Here is a 22,500-nt window from a genome sequence, read left to right as displayed (position 1 = left end):
ACAGAAGTGGGCGTGAATCGTTTTTGATCCGATTTCTCGGAAAGGCCGGCGCCTTTGCACCCGCTGCTCGGTGCGCGCCCTGCACGAGTCCAGGATCGGCGCCCACAAGCGGCGCGGGAATGGCGGTGATGCGATGGTTGCGAGAGCGAGATGTGACGGTAAAGGTCATGGCTGTTGTTGTGAAGCGGCGTTGCGGTTGGTGGTTGTTGTGTGATGGCTGTTGAGACGTGGTTGGTGGTGGTTGTGGTGGTAGTAATGGCGGCTGGTCCAAAATAAAGATAGTAAAAGAAAAACGGCTATCCTGAAGGGTCGCAGCCCGAATGAATGACATTTATTCCCACTAAACAACGGGTTTGGGCCCAACTACACATATACTTACAGGGATATCTCACCTACGGGACCTGAATGGTGGTTTGCGAATTTCGTCAACCACAACACTACCCTCTCCCCTTTTTACAGACTCGTCCCGAGTCGTCAAATTTTCGTGTGCCATCATGTGTAGTTTTCCCCGAGTACATTTTACCGACGGATCCCTGAGTGCGACATTCATGGTATTCGTGTCCCCAAAATAAATAACCTGAGGGCTGAGTAACTACCTAAACAAACCCACTCACACGGACGACTTAAATAAAATTGCCGGCGCTAGGACAGACATGCCGGGGGCGCACTCATATTTACAGTACATCTTAACCTTAACTTACAAATTTTACACTAAACCATGGCCCAGGATCAATGGACTCTGCAAAAAGAAAGCAGTCAGCAGGGAGCCAGGCTGCTCGCATGCAGTCTCTGACTCAAACAACGCAGGTGACAGGGAACGTGGCCGGCTGCTCACACGCAGTCCAAGGCCTTCCCTTTTGAACTGAACGCAGTGAACCACAACGGTGCATGGGCTGCACAAACGCAGTCTCCGTGCCAGCTCAAGTGGCACACGCAATGAACACAACGGATGGATGGATGGACACAAACACGGTGCACGGGCCGCCACTGCAGGCCCGTGTTGGAGCTGCCAACAGGGCAGTTCTTGCAGCTTGCAAACTGTTGCTTTCTGATCCTGGCGCACATGGCAATGAACGGGGGGGGGGGGGGGCAAAGCAAAAATTGAATGGGGCTGGTGAACAGGGGCAGTGGGCATGGCATGGCAAAGGTGATCAGGCAAACACAGCCTGCAGAACAAGGCCGCTGCAGGCAAACACAGCCGGCAGATGAACTGGCCGGCACAGGCCTTGCAGAAAACAGCTGCAGACGATCCGGCCGGTACAGGCCTTGCAGCACAGCAGCTGCAGCCGATCCAGCCGGCACAGGCCTTGCAGCAAAACAACAGCTGCCGATGAAGCTGGCCGGCCTTTGCCTTGCAGCAACGCAGCCAGCAGATGAAGCTGGCCAGCCTTTGCCGTTCAGTGGAGGTTGGTGGAGGGAGTGCGGTGGTGCTGGCCACTCGGAAGGCGGGCTCGGACCTACCCTACGGTCTCCCTCCCAACCTATCGCCTTTGCCTGTCACTGTCTATACCCACTCCCTTAATTTGTCAAACCCCAATTTAGCCCCAACTTATTTTTTTTTAAATTTTTACTTCCCCACTATAAATCGTCCCCTAACCCCCTGTACTGTCCTTGTTCGGCTAACCTATCCTGTCACCTAGCCTACTCCCAACCCCTACGTTCCCTTCCCGGAGGGGAACAAGGGAGAGCTAGTGTCCTGTGTCGAGGCCCAATCTAAGCCTCAGGATGGCCTCCCCAGACTTCACTGATCTAACCCAAAGTGGGTCCAGCGGCCCACAACGAGAGTGAGGGGATGGATGGTGCGGAGGGGTACACTTCCTAATCTACCCCAACCATTTAACTGTTAAACTACCCCAGGGCTTTCAACAAGCGCCTCTCGCTTAAACTATTGGTTCTAACAACCCAGATTCCCGTCGCCTGTGTTGGTGTCCTCACAATTTCGGGCCTCGCCCCCCAATTTTCTCTCCGTGCCCTCACACGGTCTCATGGCTGGGACGCGTGGCTCCCTTTGGCAGGCACGACCCTCTGCCGAATCTCCCGCTATGGCACCCCCGGGCACTACACTGTCTCCGAGCCTACCAGCTCCCTAACACCGGGGAGTGCCCCCCATGGCACCTCCCCTGAAACGCACACGTGGCAGGCTAGCTTCCCAGGCCCCTTTCCGAGGGTCACCCGTGCCCACAACTCTGCCCACGCGGCTAATGGCGCCCCGGGCCCCCGCACCAAGCAGGCGCACCCGTGCCCACTACGCTATCCCGGCCCCCCCATGGGCCCTTGGCCTACTACGGCCGACGAGCCTGGTGCCCGGGGTACCCACTCAGCGATACTCACCTTTCGCAGCCATGCTCCCAGCCCGTCAACAGGGCTCCTGCACCCCTCCAAACGGGTTTCGAGCCTACTTCCCCACCAACAACAAAACGACCTCCATTTTGTAAGTTTGACTAACCCCCTAACTCACTCTACACTGACCCCGGGGTCCCTTGGGCGGGAGTCACTCCTCCCCCCAATCACTCATCGCACCATGCATTCCCCATTCGCTCCACTCACACAGACCCGCTGGCCTCACTCACCAAGCACATGCTTCCACTTCACTCACCAACAACTCTTCAACACACTCACCGGTGAACTCTGCCATCCTTCTATCTGCATCCCCTAACTAACTCGTGCTCCCACGTCATCCCTTAAACTCGTAGCACGTTCCTTTTAACACTACGTAGCTAAGCTACGTCCCCTCTACACACTCACTGTCAGTCACTGTCTCCAAATAATCCCATTAATCAATTTCCCAACCTAAATCTCGCTACAATCCCTCTAACTAATCCATTCCACGGACTCCATGAGGACTTACCCCTGCCCCATGAAGTCGGTCTCACTAAGCTAACCCTTCCCCCTAACTAGTTTCCATCCTGTGCCCTGGTAAGGGGGTCTTCCACCCCTTTCCCAGGAATCCTGTGCACCCGAAAGTGAGGCTTGCTTTTTTTTTCTTTTTTTTTTCACATGCGCAGCACCAGCGCGGCAACTCACAGCTCGCGCACTTTGCACCTGCCCGTGACGTCATGCAGCTGCACGTGTACCTCGTCCCTCCTTGGACGGTACCATCTGGCAGGGATACCCCTCCTGCCGGATTCCAACCCCACGTGCAGCCATGACGTCACCGTGCGCATAAAAAAAAACACAAGCCCCACGTCTCGAGGGGTTCCCCACGCGAACACATGTGCTTTTCCCGTTGGAGCTTAACACACACGATCGCGTGGAGAACCCGTCCGGTCCAAATCCATAATCCTGCCTAAACTTTGTCCGTCCGCGGGATCGGCAAATCCACCGCGTGCGTTTCCGGACCGGGACTTCACTCTCGCAAGCGAGCACGTGGGGGCCTCGTGCGTTGCACAGCACGGACCTCGTGCTCAATGCTGGGTGAACCCGGCACAGTCCCCGAAACAACTACAGCCGCGACTCGGCTTTCTTTCTTCTGTCGCCGTCGTCGTCTCCATTCAACACACGCACTCCCGCGTGTTACGACGCTAACACACCTCACCATTAAACTCACACCGGGAGACGCGGCTGCATGTTCACACATGCCGACCGACATCTCCCTTACACACAGCGACCTTGCACACGCTGTCTCTCTCACACTCGGCCGCTCACTCACGCATGCGATTTCCCTTGCACACGTGGCTCCACTCACTCGCGGCCTTTCACTCACTCGTGCCATTTCCCTCACACAAACCATACTACTCACACACGCGGGGGCACTCGCTCGCGGTGCCTCATCCACACACGGCGTGCTGGGAAGCACGCCCTTCTGCACACTTACCATCACACCACTCACACACGGGGTCGCTTCCACACACGGGGTCTTTGTCACCCACCCGGTCGCTCTCACACACGCCCTTGCACCCGCGCTATTCGTGCGTTGCAGCACGCATTTCGCCACACTCGTGAACACACACCTCGACACCACACACACCGGGACAACCACACTGGGGATTCGTGTCCCCACAAGGGTCTCCGGGGCCTCTATACCCCCCAAGCTCTCCGTGCACCTGTTCGCAGCACTCCTCCTCTCAACCTCGCAAAGCACGACCGAACTCACCTGGTCGTGACTCGCCTCAAGGGGGCATACTCCCTCCCCTCGTTCCTGGAGGAGGCCATCCAACTGCTCGCACCGGGTCTCTACCCAGTCCGCGAGCTCACCCCCATTATCCTCCACTACCTCCGTGTGTGTGTGTGTGTGTGCGTCACTTACCCCATCTTCATCGTGTAGTCTTCCCTCTATCGTTCCCATCTCCCGTGTCTCTGCCAACTCAGTCACCTCTTCACCCTTTACCTCCCTTGTCTCAACTATTATTTCCGTCTCTTCCCTTGTTATCTCCCTCGTGCACGCCTCCGTCACCCCAATTAGTTTTTCCCTCTCGGTTACCGTCACGACCCTCGCCCAACACGTCCCCCGAATTATTTTTTCCTTACCCGCCTCCACCGCGGGCCCGACAGCCGTTGCACTCCCTCCCAGCTCGTTCGCTCCCACACGTGGAGTCGCCATTTTAAGCTCCCCGGTTACTGCCTTCATGCCTGCCTGCAGGCTCCGGTCCATGCTCTGCGTCTCACCCCGCAGCCCTTGCATTTCTTCCTTCATGTTTGTTTCCATTTCGTTCATTTGCTTGTTCATGCTTTTTATTTCGTTTTTCATTTCATTTGTGTTTGCATCCATCTTTTCGTTCATGCCTTTTATTTCGTTTTTCATTTCATTTGTGTTTGTATCCATCCTCGTTTTCATTTCATGCATTTCCCCACTGATTCCTGCCAGCATGGCGCATAGCCGGGCCATGTCGCGTGCACTCAGCTGAGCCGATTCGGCAAGGATCGGGGGGTTTTGGCGGAGAGGGGGAGGGGAGGTGTCATACACCGCGGCCGCCGCCTCACCTATTTCGGGCTCTGGGTTCAGTTGGGCGAGTTCGTGTTCCTGCACAACCAACATTTCCTGCACGGGGTTTTCATCCTGGACCATGGATCCTACATTACTACACATATACATTTCTAATACCCCCGGCTCCCGCTCGCCTTGAGACGCCATCTTATTTCTTGTAAAGGGTTAATTTGAATCGCTCGTAATTTGGAGGGAATCGGGGGTCGCTTCTCTCACCCCTGGACCGATTCCCGTGAATTTAGCTGGAGACAGGAGAGCCCGTTGTCCCGTTCTCCGACACCAGTGTCGCGAGGAGGGGGATGAGTTTGTATCTCACGACCTGACACCAGTGTTGCGGATTCGCGCCCGCCGGCGTGCGGACGGCCACGGAACTCGAATCGCGGCACGTCGCCCATCGGACGGACAATCCCGTCGTGACCCTCTCGGACTAACGCCGGGAACTAGTCACGGGTGGGCCTTTCGGCCTCACCACGATCGTGCCAATCGGCCCCCCGCGTGGGATAGGGTTGCTCGCCAAATTCGACCTACCTAAGTACCCACACGGAGGGTAGACCGGGCGATCGCACCTCGCCGCAGGTCGACTTCGGACACGGGCCACTTTAAGCGACCCGTTCCGTACTATCGGGATAACCGAGCGGTGTTATCGTCAACCTCGACGGTTCGATTGATTATCGGGCGTTTTTAGCCCACGACCAACCCTTTACGTGAAGTAAGATGGAGATTCAATGAAAGAAAAGACGAAGCGAAACGGGAAAAACAGTTCAACATAAAGCACATTTATTCTGCGGCAAACGGAAAGCACACATATACAATTATACACCAAAAGCAAATGTAAAAGTGACACGGCAATGATGCACAAAAAGCAAATGTAAAAGTGACGCGACAATTCTGCACAAAAAGCAAATGTAAAAGAGAAACACAATGCAGATCTACTACCGACTACCGAGCACACGGCAACACTTATACAGTTTTACTTCACAGACGGCGCCGACAACACATATACTCAAAGCAAAAGAAAAAGGGACCACCCTCAACGATGAGGGGGGCAGACGGGCCTGGGGCCGAGACCGCGTCGAGCCTACCCGTCTGGTGATGAGCCGCAAAATGGCGGTGGCGCCCCGACTCCGCGGGCCTCGCTGGCACTGCCTGGAAATGGGGTGGGAACGGGGCCCCCTTCTCACACTATCTCAGCGCGGGGGGAAACAGGAGGGGGTTGTTGATGCTCAGGGGAATGAGGATATCTCGCTGGCTCGGGTCCCGCGACGAGCGTCTCCACCGCGACCTCGGTCGCGTTACCGGCCTCCCCTCTCCGCAGCTCCCCGACTCTGACACGAGCGCCCTCTCGACTGCCTTCGCCGCTGCCACCTCTCCAACTCTCCCACTCTCCACTCTTCTCAGCTCCGTCCAACTGCTTTCTCCGACTCTTCTCTTCTCAACTCTCCTTGACTGACTACTCTACTGTCTTTTCGGCGAGCGAACGCGGCCCTTTATAGCCCCCGGGGCTTCGCTCCTTCACCTTCGACCCTTCACTTCTGACTGGCTCCCCATTGGACAGAGGAAAAGTGGGCGTGAATGATTTTTGATCCGCGAATCTGCATATAGCGATTATACTCCGACGCACCTGGAGGCGGGGCCAAATCGCCCCACGTTCGGTGATAGGACGGAACAGAAGTGGGCGTGAATCGTTTTTGATCCGATTTCTCGGAAAGGCTGGCGCCTTTGCACCCGCTGCTCGGTGCGCGCCCTGCACGAGTCCAGGATCGGCGCCCACAAGCGGCGCGGGAATGGCGGTGATGCGATGGTTGCGAGAGCGAGATGTGACGGTAAAGGTCGTGGCTGTTGTTGAGAAGCGGCGTTGCGGTTGGTGGTTGTTGTGTGATGGCTGTTGAGACGTGGTTGGTGGTGGTTGTGGTGGTAGTAATGGCGGCTGGTCCAAAATAAAGATAGCAAAAGAAAAACGGCTTTCCTGAAGGGTCGCAGCCCGAATGAATGACATTTATTCCCTCTAAACAACGGGTTTGGGCCTAACTACACATATACTTACAGGGATATCTCACCTACGGGACATGAATGGTGGTTTGCGAATTTAGTCAACCACAACAATATTATATATATATATATATATATATATATATATATATATATATATATATGTATATATATATGTATATATATATATGTATAAGTAGGGTGAATATGATGGTTCTAGCTCACTTTTCCCCATGTAAATGAATGGGGGATTTTCAGCGATTCCCTTTTTTTTTCCCTAAAAATAAACCCCCTTTTTATCCGTTTTTCCCTGCTGTGCAGGGGTTTGGTTTTATGGTCGGATGCCCTTCCTGGACGCCTCTTACAACACAGGGATATGGTACACCTATTCTAACCGGGGCATACACCGGGACCAGTATACTGGTACTCATTTCGCCGACCTCGGAAGGATGACAGGCTGAGTCAACCCCCTGGTGTTAATTCAGCAGCTGAGCGGGATTCGAACTCGGGACACTGGGATCCCAAGCCGCCACCCTAACCACTAAGCCAACACCAGGCTTTGTATATATATAACCAGGCTATCCCAAGGTATATTTATTTGTCTCCCCTTTAACCTGGAGGTTGATCAGCTCACTCATTGAACCTATAAAGATTTGTTCATTCTCAAATTCCTTCAATAGTTTAATTTTCTTTGCACAATAATCCCCATCTAAAATATTGACAAACAAAACATTTGAATCTTTATATTTTTTAAGATACCCCTTTTGTGCCATTACGAAATGATAAACTTCTCTTAATGATCTCATCTGACCACCTCCTGAGCCACATATCATTTTGAGATTATAGTAAATTGTTTTTTCATTGTTCAATTGATAACCATCAAAGTTTTCAGTCCATTCAAGGATATTCATTTTTTTCTTTACATCCTCTAACTTACTACTTTTTAAATTGATTCGCTTATTTGTTTTATTTACCTTTGTTTTAGTTATTTTTTCAATAAGACTTATTTGATATTTTTCACATTCATTATGTTTTCCATTTATATACCAAGACTGAGATTTTCTCCACTCTTTAGTTTGATTAATACTTGGTTTAACCATTTTTATACACTCTATCATACAATATCCATATGGAACACAATCTATTCCATTATCTAAAATAAATCTCTTATCATCAAAGGCTCCTAATGCCTTTTTATTTACTTCTTCACTATATATGTTATGTTTATAACTTCTTATTGTATTCATTTTCCTGTATTCTTCTTTCTTATTCATCAAACAATTATAATAATTTCTAAAAGTTATTGATTTCTTTATTACATATTTCTTTATTCCCTTTAACCTCTTATCAATCTGATCACCATACTTATAAGCATATGCCTTTGCTCTCAATCCAATAAACTCACTCATTACTTTTCCACCCAACTCATCCTTAAACTTACCAATAACCTTTTCATTCTTTTTGGAAAATAACTCACTCTTCTTGCTGAAATTACTTGTATCATATACTCCAATATTTTTCTTCATATCTTCATAAACATCATCAGTTTTTATATCTAGGATAAAACTATCAGTGTCCATATACAACAATGAAACATTTTCACCATACTCTTTCTTTAAGTCATTATACAAATAATCATACATCAATATCTTTGATAAATCAAGAACTGCTGTTCCAATATAAATTGGTTTATCCATTACAATACTTTCCTTTTTCATATGAATTGCAGAAAAGTTCTCTGAAAAAACCTCTTCTCTCTCAAAACTTGGTTTATTTATCAATCTCGAAGCTTCTTTCCAAGATGTTGCGAATCTAATGTTTTGCCTGTTTCTAACATTTTCCATAGTCTTTCCAAATACAGCATTATTCATTAATTTATAAAAGTCCCCTTCAAATTTTACTTTTGTATTTGCTCTCATATCTGTATTGAATTGAATATACTTTTTCACCCAAGGACTTTGTTTAAATTTTAAAACTCTATGAATTTTAGCTACTCTCAATCCTTCTCTCAAAAACTGTTTTAAGCTTCTCTGATGTAAAACATATCCCTCTTTATCATAGAATGTTGTTAATAACTTTTCTGTTGATTTGCCTTTAATATTAAAACTTTTATGATAATCACTGAACCATTCTTTCTTTGGGGTTTCTTTCTCACATGCAAAAGGAAGGTCTTTATGCTTATTATGAAGAACACTCGGGTACCTCAAATCAACTTCAAAATAATAACCTTCTTCTTCGTCATTCAATTCCTCTTGAGAAGAAATAACAATATTCATCAAAGCCTTTTCATAATCCTTTTCTTCCACCCACTCTAATTTACCATAAGGTAGAGATTGAGACATTGCCCATCCATACAAATTATTAGCATCAAAATACATCAAATAATTACTATCTTTTTCACTATCATAATTTGGAAGATATTTATTATTTGCTTTAGCATATCTTTTTGAACATACTTGTGATATTCCACCTCTCTTGGACTTCTCAATCATCAAAAGCATATCCACATCACTGATTAAATCTATATCTTGTTTTGTCATTTTCAACATTGCACTCCAAGCTAAACCAGGAGCTGTGAAATAGTGGGCAGGGTCTAATCCATAACAATTTTTATTATGACAGAGTGTTCTAAAAGCCTCAAACACATCAGCTAACAATAAAACATCTGTTTTTAGATATAAATCGTGATATTCTCCAAGGTTCTTTATCTTAAATAATTTCCATATTTCTTGTGCGTGTTTATATTCCTTATCACTTATCTCTTCTTCATAAAGGTTATTATAGAAACTTTCTTTTGATGGAAGTTGTGTTTCTTTAAATCTCATAAATGAATCCATATAATCATAAGGATAAATTCCCTTACTTGTAAGAATTTTCTCTTTACTTTGAATTTCATTCCTTGTTTGAATTTCCTCTCTCGTAAGAATTCCTTCTTTAATCAGAATTTCATCTTTAATCAGAATTTCCTCTTTAGTTAGAATTTCCTCTTTAGTTCGAATTTTCTTTATAATTAGAATTTCATCTTCAGTTAGAATTTCTTCATTAATTACAGTTTCCTCTTTACTTTGAATTCTCTCTTTAATCTGAATTTCCTCTTGAGTGAGAATTTCCTCTTTTGGAAAGAATGAATTAAGATTTGGAAAAGAGTCCGTGGAGCTTAGATTTGATGCGAGGTAGGCTAGTGGTGTTCCCATAAACTTGTAAGAATCTAGAAACCTAATACGAGTTAAAGGTTTTGTGAATATCATTTTTGAAAATGAAATATACTTTTGACTTGTGTTTGTTATGGCAGAAATATTCCCTGGTGTTTTTGAAAGTTCATTTGTAAATAGATGTGTATCATAGTTGGCGCTGTTGTGAAGAAAGACTGGAATAAAAGAAGGTAATTTATAATTAAGATTACAACAGAAATGAGCGGGACCTCTATATTTACCAGTAAGATGACAATGATCCCTAACTTTAGACTCCTTAATTTCCCCCTCACAAATATGACAGATATTGTTCTTTCTAAATTCTAATTTTTCTTCTTTGGTTAATTTCATCGGTTCATTTGTTTCTTTCATTAATTTAGTGAGTCTTATACAATCCTTTTCTAATCGTTTTACAAACTCTTGTGAAGCTTTTTTCCACGATAATGTTCAAGTTTGTTATACTTTTCTCCAACAGATGATTTGATATAATAACAGAAACCACAAGGAATATGTTTTTGATATTTATTTGTATATGATTCTTTTGGATTAGGAGAAGCAGTATTTATCTTTTTAAGGATACACTCAAAATCAGCGTATATCACAAATGGGTGCATGAAAGATTTATTATAATCTTCAAAAGAAATCTTTTCACCAGGTTTCGGCATTGTAATTACAGCTGATTTATGATTACTACAATATTTTGAATGTTGCTCTAATCGTTCTTTTGTATGAAATGAATTAAGACATCGCTTACAAGGATATATTTTATTTGCTCTTCTGAATACCTGAGAAGAGATTAATCTTGATAAATTATTGATGTATGTGTAATGTGAATTCTTTCCAACACTAAAATATAAAAGATCAATGTGTGTTTCTTCATTTTTATAGTTGTTTGAAATTTTTAATATTTGAACTTTGTTTGTATCCGTTAATCCATATACATTAATAGAAAGATTATTCTTTTTCTCAAATTTAGGAATATCTGTTAGTGGCATTGGGAATTTAAAATCTTTAATGTCTAAGGTATTCTCATATTTCATATATTGTTTTACTCTTTCTGAATTACATTTTGGTGGATGAAAGTGAGCAAGAACAGACCAGAGAAAACATTTATTATCATTGTTCTTAATATTAACAACTGCCTTCTTTAGTTTTATTTCTTTTGGTAATTCAATATAAGAAGAAGCTTTAAGAGGGTTTGATTTTAGAATGTGTATATCTAAAAAGATGATTTTTTTAATATTGAATCCACTTCCTACCACTGTATTATCAACATCCTCCTCTTGTCTTGATAGTTCTTCATAAACCCCACTATTCAAAAAATCTTGAAATGATGTTATAAAATGAAGATCTGTTCTCATATAAGGAGTTTGTTCTTCATCTTGTCTTTTCATATTCATTTTCACTCCCATATAAAACTTTAAAGTTTTCATTTCTTTTAATGTCTTTTTAATAAAATTTTCAACATCAGGTTTCACTATTTCAATTGATTCAGCTATTGATGATGGACCGGGTTCTCCAAATTGAAAAATCCTTATTTTTATATGCCCTTTAAATGCCTCATCAGTGTTTTTAATATAATAGTCTCCCTTTACTTTAAACTCATTTTTCTTGTGTTTTTGTGATTGAAGATGTTGATTATAACTACTCTTCAAAACATCCTTTGAACAGATATCACAATGTTTTCTTTCCAACTCAAGAGGAGATATTTGATGAAATAGATTAAATGTGTGTTTGTTGGTTCGGAGGTGTTTTCTATAATGTTTATATTCGTGATTACAAACATCGCAGTACGTTGTATTCACCATATTTATAGAATAAAACTTTGCTTAAACTAAAATTTTCTTGATGAAAATTTCGTTTAATTTATAGGTGAATCTGTGCTTAAAAACATTTTATCCTCCAACTTTTTCACTTAATAAATACAATGTTTCAAGACACAAAAGACAAGTTTCAATCAATCTCTTCATCTGTTAAAGATACTGAGAAATATGTCAAGGATGTAAAATTGAACAAAGATAAATATAACAACTATTGGATAAAAACTATTATGGTAAATAATATGAGTTCTTCAATTTCCTTCAGTGGAAGGGCTTTTAGTATACCTGGTAGAACATCAATTAAAGTATCTCTAACAAAAGTTTCTCCTCTCCTTCTAGTAATATATTCAAAACTAGAAAAAGCAATGAAACAAGAAAAAGTATCAAAGAACAAAAACCTTATGGATGTAGCTTTAGAAAGAAAAGATAAGACCATCTGTAATATGCAAGGAGAAATTTGTATTTTTTTCAACAACCCTAAAGATGTAAATCTTGATGAAATAAAGGATGTTAATATATCAGGTGAAATGACATTTCGTTCAATAGTAGTTAACGATAATTTTAAAATTACCTTTAATATAAAAAATGTTGTCGTTGAATCTGATAATAAAAAAAAGTATATCGATATCGATGGTAATATACAACTGAAAGTATAGATGAATTTCAGTTTAAGTAAAGTTTTACTTTATAAATATGCTAGACTTTCCTGATTCTCCATATGACAAATTTGAGAATTGTCCTGCGTGTGAAAGACAGGGATTAAACACAGAGTCAAAAGCCTATAAACAATGTATATTCTGTGATTATCTTCTAATTAATGATAATAAAAATATAAAAAGGAAAATAATTCTTTTAGATTTACACCAAAAATGAATTACTTTACAAGATTGATTAGAGAAATGAATGTAAAGTATGAGGATGATAACACACCTTTCCTTACAAGGGAAGAAACTGAACGTATAAGAGAAATGTTCAAAGGATTGATGTTATATATTATTCATGGATGTGATTTTCAGGGAAATATCAACACAAGATATTGCATAAATAAAATAATGGATTATCTTGAAATTAAACCTGAACTTAGGATAAAATATAGAATTTCGAAAAAAGCCAATAATAAATTAAATAACCTGTTTTCCAAATATATAAATGAAGGATTTTATACCCATTTGGGAAAATAAGATAAAATTTGACAACCATAAAAATCTCCCAAATTCATTAAGATGCCTCATAGTTGGTTCAAGTGGATGTGGAAAAACCTGCTTACTTTTAAAAATGCTCCTCACTCCCAACTTTTTAGATTATGACAATTTAATAATTTTCACAAAGTCGAGTTTTCAACCAGAGTATCAACTACTCTCACAAGGTTTTAATGCTGGTCTTCAAAAAGAAGATATAATCGGTTTATTTAAACTTCAAAAAAACCTAAATGATTTTAACATTGAAGATATAATACAACTATTTTGTGATACACAGAGATGTAAAAAGAAATCAAAACCGATAACTTGTATTCTGAGTGATAATACGGATGATATACCGTCTCCCCAAGATTTGGATAAATCCAAAAAGAACCTCGTTATCTTTGATGATTGTGTTAATGAGAGAAACCAAACGGTAATGGACAGCTACTACACAAGAGGGAGACATTCTTCTTGTAATTGTATTTATCTTAGTCAATCGTACTTTCAGCTTCCTCGTCGTTCCATCAGAAACAATGCTAATACTTTTATTTTATTCAAGTTAAATTCAATAGATATAAACAATTTTTGGAGAGACAATTGTTCTACATTATGTAGTAAAAAGGAATTTGGGGATTACATGAAACACACGACTGAAAAATATAAATATATTGTTGTGAAACAAGATGAGATATTAAATGATATTTTTCAATAAATAAATGGATGCGAAAGAAAGAGCAAGAAGATTTAGGGAACATCAAGAGTTGGTTTCAAAAGTTGTAAAACAGCAGGAAGACATAAAGAAGAAACGCAGACAGAAACTAACGGGCGAAGAAGCATTTGAAAAAAACAAGAGAAATTTTTTAAACCACTTTTAAAAACTTCCCAAGAAAAATGAAAGATGTTTCCAAAGTACCCACAGTAGAATATACTCCTAGAAAGCTTCAAATGTTAAAAGATTTCAGTCAAATGACGGAGGAAGAATTAGAGCATTTAGGAGAATTAGAATATGATGATGAAGGTTTATTTCAACAACTGGACCAGATTAATCAAACCCTTGATTATATTGTGAATGCTGTTCAAAACAATGAATATTCAGCGGATTCAAAAACCAAAGCAGGACTCATTCCAACAGAACAACCAACAATATTTCATCTTGTTCAAGAAAAGGTATTGATATTTAATGATGAATTAAGGTTCTTAAGTTCTGCACAACACCCTGTTAAACTAACTCCGAGATTAATGTTTCTTCTCACAAAAGATGGAAGACAAGGTTCAACTGTGAGGGATGAATCAAAGTATATTGATAAACCATTGGATATGGAAAATAATGATGATAGAGTATATATTGATTTGCTGAACACTCTAAATTATAAGGTTATTCTTTCTGGTAAAAGTAGGAAGAATGAGAAGGAGAAACACATTATTCAGGCTTTAAGTATCCTTGGTTCAGGTGTTAGTTTTCTTCCAAATGACCCATCGCAATTAGTTAATAGACTGTTATTGTTGTTAGGCAGTCAGAAGGCTGGAAATAACAATTGTTTTAATGAAGCATCAGCCATTTTAGACCAGTTGATGAACATGAAAATAATTAATAAATATCAATATAAAGACATTTTATCTCATATTAAATAAGATGAGAAGCACAATCCTGAGTTTTGATTTCACAACAAGCGACCACACATCTTCATTCCCATACCCACTACAACTTGACACAACAAAAGAATATGAGGCATCTTTATTGTCCATGGAAACTTATAATACCTTATTTAATATAACTGATAAAAATGACAAGTTTAGTTATAATCCCGGAAGTGGATACAAAACGATAACAGTCTCACCCGGAGCATATGAGATTTCTCAAATATCTTCCGAAATTGCTCGTCTTATGAAAGAACAGGGTGATGAACCAAAAAATATTGTTATAGACATTCAAAAACATACTTCAAAATCAACGATTAAAGTTAAAAATAACTACAAGGTTGATTTCACAATTGATAATTCATTTAGAGAGTTATTAGGTTTCTCCTCAAAAAAGATTGAAACTAATGGGACGTTTTACAGTGATAATGTCATTCAAATATCCTCAGGAATAAATTCGGTGTTAATTCACTGTGATTTGATTGATGGTGCTTATAATGATGGAAAAAAAACAAATACAATATTTTCATTCAGTGCATACTCAACCCCAATTGGTTATAAATTCAATATGGAACCTAAAAATTTGGTTTATCTACCTGTGTCAGGAAAAACCATACACAGAGTAAATTTTAGGATAACCGACCAAGATAATCGTGTGATTTCTTTTAATGGAGAAGTTATATCCATCAGAATTCACCTACGTGAAGTTTTCCAATAAATAAATACGATGGTTATTGTGAGGAAACACGAGTTGGGAAAATATAAAATAATTACAGGGGATGGGATGTTCCTTTCCCCATACTACAAGGGTGAAGGTATGTATCTTGGTAGAGGATACTATAAACCTAAGAGACAAAGGGGTGTTGGACATCAATTTAGAGGAGATGGGATAATTGATACTCTCATGGGTATTGGTTCAACTATTCTTAAACATAAAGATCTAATTGGTTCAACTGCTTCTGCTGTGGGAAATGTAGCAGGTGCTGTAAAGAGTATAAAAGATGCTCAGAAGGAATCTCATAAATTACAAGCAATAAAAGAAATTAAGAAAGGCAAAACTCAGTTGTCCCCCAAGAACGACAGAAAATAATTCAAATACTTGGATCAGGGTTTCAAAAGTTTTAACATCTTTTTTCCTAAATAAATACAAGTATGGAAGCAATTGATAGTATCTATGATTTGGATGATACTATTATTATCTCAAACTCCACTAAAAAAGATTACTTCAAGGTAAATGCAATAACTGGAACAGACTGGAATACAAATGGTACAAAAAGTTTTGAAATAAATAATCAACAAACCTATTTGAATCTCTCCGAAAGTTTCTTGTTGTGTAAATTTAAATTCACTAAGGCTGGGAATAACACAAACGCTACACTTGTAAATGATTTCTTCTGGAAAATGTTTGATAGTGTGCGATTGTATATTGGAACACAAGAAGTTGAAGCGGTTGATTATGTCTCTGCTGTATCTGAAATGATAAAATTTACACTCTATACATTCAGTGATAGAATGGGAAAGGGGTCTGTCGAAGGTTTTATTCCTGATATGTCAACGGGAACAAACACAGACCCTGGGTATACTCAAAGGAAAGGAATGTATAATGATGATACAAAAGCAGAAAATAGTTTTACTGTGGCAGTTCCTCTTAAAGGTATATTTGGATTTTGTGATTATGATAAAGTTCTGTATGGTCTTAAAATTAGATTTCAACTACAAAGGAATGATAATGAAAATAGATTGCTTTTTGGTGTTGGTAATGCTTTTGGTGATCAGAATAAATTTGTAATTGAGGAGATGAGTTGGTATATCAGTGAATATACTCCTAATCTTAAAACAGAAGAGATGTTGAATCGAAGACTTAACTCAAAGAGACCACTCAGTGTATCATACCTCAAAAGAAGATGTCAACACGTTAAACTCAATCAAACTACTTACACGTGGAATTTGGGTGTTCTGGAAGGAAAGCCACGATATCTGTGGATCATTTTTAAAAAGCCAGATGGTGATACTGCGACTGATAAGAATAATGCATTGAGTGATAATGCTAAGGTGAAACAACTTCGCGTTTCTCTAGATGGAACATATTATCCACGAGATAGATTGGAAATTAATTGGGAAAAAATGATTTTGCTGAAGCATACAAGTCTTACCAAAAGGTGTGTGAAAGTAATGGAAATAAAGAACCTATTTTGGATATGACAGCATTTAAAAGTTTGTATACAATCTATGCGTTTGACCTGAGCGCGCAAAAGGAAACTATAAAGTCTAATCGAGTGGATACTTCCCTATACATTGAAAGAGGAGAGAGTGAAGAAGTTGATACATATTGTTTGCTTTTGGAAGAAACAGAATTGCAGATTAATACAGATAATGGTGTGATGATTAGTCTCACATAATTTTTTGTTAAATAAATGAGTGGCAAAGTACCAACTGGGGTATATGTTAATCAAATCAATCTTCATAAACTATCATCTTGTGTTCAAAATCAAAAGCCTTGTACGATTAACGTTAATACAATTCAGAGAAAAGGAGCAGTAAGAATTGATGTTTTGCTCACAAGAGAACAGGTTAAAATCTTGAATGACACTGGCTCACTTAAAATTAAAATGACAAAACCAATGTTGAAAAAATATTTAATAAGAGAGACGAGTGGAGGATTTCTCCCATTTCTAATTCCTTTATTTGCTGGTTTAAGTGCGGTTGGAGCATTGACGGGTGGTATTTCAACAGCGGTGAAAACTGCCAACGAAAGGAAGGCTCAACTCCAGGCTCAAAAAGAATTGGAAAGACATAACAAAGAGTTGGAGAAACAAATTAGTGGAAGTGGTGTAATTGTAGATTTTGCTGAAAAACTTGAAGGTCTGCCTGATAAAGCGAGATTGTTAGTTGGAGATATGCTTTCTTCTATAGCACAAGCAGGTGTAAAATTAACGAAAAGAGGTAATGGATTATATCTTTCTAATAAATAAATGAGCATTGATGAGTGGTTGAAAGAATTTGGAAAGAATACAACATCAAATTTACAACTTGCCAAATATTGTAAGAAATTAAAAATTCATAATGTGGTTATTTGTATGAGAGATGAATTAACAAATGTGTCGAAACATACAAAGAATATTATTATGAACTTAGAAGATAATAATGGGAACGGTTCTCATTGGGTTTGTATTTTTAATAATCAAGACAAATATTATTTTGATAGTTTTGGTCTTCCACCACCTGTTGAAGTTATAAAATTCTTACAGAATGGTGTTTATCAAACATTTCAAGTCCAAGAATTAAATTCCAAGTGTTGTGGTCAATTATGTCTATATGTGTTATTTCAACTCAACAAAAATATAAAATTTTATGATATTATTTTTAATCTAATATAAATGACTTATGTTGGTAAAGATGGTTCTATCTTTGGTGTATCTCAAGAACTGGATATTGATTTATCAAATTATTACACAAAGGCACAGGCTGAACGACATAAATATAATATAACCAAAAATATTAACATGAAAAATGCTTTTAAATTAACAATTATCCAAGCCCGACTGACGCGAATGACTTGGTGAGATTAAGCGATTTATCACAATATATATCCTTAAATAAAACGGCTGTGTATTCCAAAGATACAGAAGTGTTGATATTATCTCCAGGTCATACAGAATTCACAGTTCGAATTAAAATAAATTTTTATAAAGAAGGGCGTATCGTTTGTATGAGAATAGAACAATGGGGGTATGATATGAATGATTTAGGGTATAATTGGTCATTTAAAATTAACCTCGAAGACCTGGAACAATTAAATCAGTCTCGTAAGGAAGAATATTATCCACTTGGTATCGAGAATGAGTTTTGTGGGTCCACGATTAGTAAACAACAAATAAAAGAATTTAATAAGGGCAAATATAATAATGGTTTTGCCCTTGTTTATCTCATGAAAACAGAAAAACAGGATTATATATAATAAGTAAGGAAATACAAAATGATTTAACTATGGGAAGATGGGGAGGTGTTTCGTGCCATAATATTATTCTAACATATATTTCTAATACATAAATGACAGCAAGAAGGCTTCAAGAAAATTATCATTTCTGTGTCCAAGCATACCTTCAAGAAAAGGGTATTCGGTATTTTAATAAATATGTTCTACAACATAAGAATGAGGTATTTTCAATAAAAGATTGGCATTATGCTGATGTTGATAAACCGACAACTTTAGATTTAATTAGAATGTTAAATAATGAAAAAAATTATAAAGTTAAGAAAAGGTAAGGCTCTTTTAGAAATTCAAAAGAAATTTTATTGGTTTCCTGTTGTAAAAAAAATTATTTTCGATGCAGGAATAACAAGAAATCCTGATGAATATATGTATAATATTCTATGGGGTGTAAACGATTCAAGGATAGTAAGGGATGAGGAAGGAGTTGAAGAAGAGAGGGAAGAGGAGGAAAAGGAGAATGAGGAAAGAGAGAATAGAGAGAGGGAGGAAAGAGAGAGAATGAATAAATATCAAAATATGGAAACCAGTGAGATTCAAAAAAGATTGGCGGTATTACAGAAAATAACTCAACCCACCGAGGAGGAAAACAAAGAATTGACAAGTCTATTTGCAATACTTTCTTCAAGACTATTGACATCGTCAAGCCATTCATTTTAATTCAAGTTTTTTCTTAAATAAATGGAGGAGAGAGTGAAGGCATTTCTAAGGATTCTTTATGTTTTAAAAATTAAGATTCAAATGTGCATGTTGGAAACTAAAAAGGTTTTTGCACTCTGCAGAAATTTTTCTCATAAATAAATGAGTTATTGTCTCAAATGTAAAAAGAAAACTAATACTAAAAATATTTCATATATTAAAAGTAAAAATAACAGGGTTATACAAAAAGGTATATGTTCGGTGTGTGGTTCAAAAAAATCAATTTATCTCCAAACACAAACTCGGAGGAGATATACAAAAGTTTTTATCAGGAAGTAAATTTACAACTACTGGAATACCAGGGGAATTACATCTTCCAGGGTATTCTTTCTGTGGTCCAGGCACAAACTTGGATAAAAGATTAGATGAGGCAGACAATCCTAAATCCTGGAGTAAACCAATCAATAGAGTTGATGAAGTGTGCATGAGACACGATATTGATTATGGGAATACCACAACGTTGGAAGAAAAGCATGAAGCCGATAGAGAAATGTTGTATAATTTGTCTCTGATACAAAATCCAACCTTGAGAGAAAAAGTTGATAGGTTCATCGTGAAGAAGATGATTAGTGCTAAATTGAAACTTGGACTTGGAAATTCAAAAAACTCATAGGCTCTAATGATGCCATTAAGACTGAAGAGCAATTAGCTGATGAATTACATAAACCAATATTCACAAAGTTTCAGAGAAGGAAAGTTTATTCCAAGGAAGTTGATTATATCTGGTCTGCTGATTTGATTGAACTCAATAATGATAAGGGGTACAAGTATGCTTTAACCGTTATTGATTTGAGGAGTAGATATGTGTGGGTTGTCCCTTTAAAAAACAAAACAGGTAATACTCTTATGTTAGCTTTTCAACAGATATTTAATAAAAGTAAGAGAAAACCTAAAAAATTGTGGACTGATGAGGGTAGAGAGTTTTATAACAAGACATTTATGAATTTTCTAAAAAATAACAGTATTACATTATACAGTACCTTTAATGAAGGGAAGGCAGTTGTTGTTGAACGTTTTAATCGTACCTTAAAAGAGAGACTATATAAAAAATTCACACAACTCGGTTCACAACAATGGTTATCTTTTATTCAGGATATTGTGGATAAGTATAATGACACGATTCACACGTCAACGAATATGAAGCCATCAGAAACATTTACAAAATTAAAATATGAAAAAGAGATTAATGTCAGAAAACCTAAGTTCAAAGTTGGTGATATCGTAAGAATATATAGGTGGAAATCTCATTTTGAAAAGGGTTTTACTGAACGATGGACGAAAGAACTTTTTAAAATTGTTGATGTAATAGATACGGTTCCTTGGACTTATAAGATATATGATTTGGAAGGGGAAGAGATTTTAGGTTCATTTTATTCACAGGAATTACAAAAGACAAAGATAAATTGAAATTTTTTGACTCCGCCCCTTTTTGACTCCACCCACACAAGCCCCACCCACATAAACCCCACACAAACCCCACACAAGCTCCACACAAGCTCCACACAAGCTCCACACACACAAGCTCCACCCATATTCACATAATTAGTGATTAGTTAATTAGTTCCCCCACACACAACATGTTTATTTAATTAAAAAATTATCCACCCATCCACACAAGCTCCACTCATCCACCCATCCACCCATCTCTCCACCCATCCATTGATCCACACAAACCTCATCCACATTCGCCCCTGCCCACATAAACCCTGCCCACATCAACCCCTCCCACATAAGTCCTGTCTACACAAGCTCCACACAAAAACTCCACACACATAAACCCTGTCCACATAAACCCCTCCCACACAAGCTCCACCCACATAAACCCCGCACACACAAGACCCACCGAAGCCCCGCCCACATAAGCCCCACCCACATAAACCCCTCCCACACAAGACCCACCGAAGCCCCGCCCACATAAACCCCGCCCACACACACCCCGCCCACATAAACCCCTCCCACACAAGCCCCACCCACACAAGCGCCACACACACCCCGCCCACACAAGCCCCACCCACATAAACCCCTCCCACACAAGCCCCACCCACACAAGCCCCACACACACCCCGCCCACACAAGCCCCACCCACACAAGTCCCACCCACACCCCGCCCACACAAGCCCCACCAAAGCCCCGCCCACACAAGCCCCTCCCACACAAGCCCCACCCCCTCATCCCCCTGTGCGCCCCCCACCTTTGACCCACCACCTCCCTCATCCCACCCCCCACCCTTCCCCACACACACACATGGGGAGGGGAGGGATGGGATGAGGGGGTGATGGGCCATTGGGGGGGCGCACCTACCCTCCCTTCATGTTTTGATCCTCTTCTTGTAATTCAGAATCAAGTAATTGTATACAAAACAAATATAATTTATTAATATTGAAAATATTAAATATTCATTTGCGAGAATGTATAATCTTTCCCAGCAATCTTCTCCAGATGTCTTGTGATTTCGAAACTCAGACACCATATTCTGTTTTGAAACAAAAAGTGGATAATAATTACATGGTAATATGAGTAAGCCTCGTTGACCACTGAATTAACACACCAGGAGGCCGACTCAGCCTGTCATCCTTTCAAGGTCAATAAAATTAATTCCAGTGTACTGACAAAACCGCGTTCAAACTAATAATGCAACCAACATTAGACGACATTCTAAAGAGAGAGTGATATTAATAATAATTCAGAAATATTTACCTCCAGAAAATCATGTGTTGTACAAGATTGCTTCAACAGCTGATGTTGTGCGATAGTGCTGAAAAAAAAAAAAAAGTCAAGGGTATAGATGAAGAGACAGACAGACAGGGAAAGCAACACACACCCACACACGCACACACACACACACACACACACACACACACACACACACACACACACACACACACACACACACAGGCACACATAGACACACGTGTCTCACCATTGGTTTAATTCATTCGAGATCAGAGACCAGTCATTATAAATCATTGATCTCTTCAATAAGAGCAGAGAGAGGTAGGTAGGAAGACAGACACACACACACGTGTCTCACCATTGGTTTAATTCCTTCGAGATGATAGGACGTGAT

The 22,500-nt window shown here is 39.9% G+C and overlaps 1 protein-coding gene and 1 long non-coding RNA gene across 4 annotated transcripts in view; one reads left to right on the top strand and one right to left on the bottom strand.

The window, feature by feature from the left end:
• The window catches only part of RNF213 (ring finger protein 213), a 645,256-nt gene that overhangs the window by 201,629 nt on the left and 421,127 nt on the right, over nt 1-22,500 (top strand). The window lies entirely within an intron of this gene.
• The window catches only part of LOC147031084 (uncharacterized), a 2,070-nt gene continuing 1,182 nt past the window's right edge, over nt 21,613-22,500 (bottom strand). Inside the window, exons 2-4 of the long non-coding RNA XR_015056657.1 lie at nt 22,465-22,500; nt 22,131-22,188; nt 21,613-21,906 (exon numbers count right to left, since the gene is read on the bottom strand). The exon at nt 22,465-22,500 is cut by the window's right edge and continues 123 nt beyond it. This is a non-coding gene — a long non-coding RNA (uncharacterized LOC147031084). The remainder of the gene's footprint in view (nt 21,907-22,130; nt 22,189-22,464) is intronic.

This window comes from Eptatretus burgeri, chromosome 3 (assembly GCF_056783735.1).
Source record: "Eptatretus burgeri isolate ZD-2024b chromosome 3, Ebu_testis_v1, whole genome shotgun sequence".
Lineage (NCBI taxonomy): Eukaryota > Metazoa > Chordata > Myxini > Myxiniformes > Myxinidae > Eptatretus > Eptatretus burgeri.
Note: the sequence above shows the minus strand (reverse complement) of the source record. Positions and strands in the feature narration are given on the sequence as shown.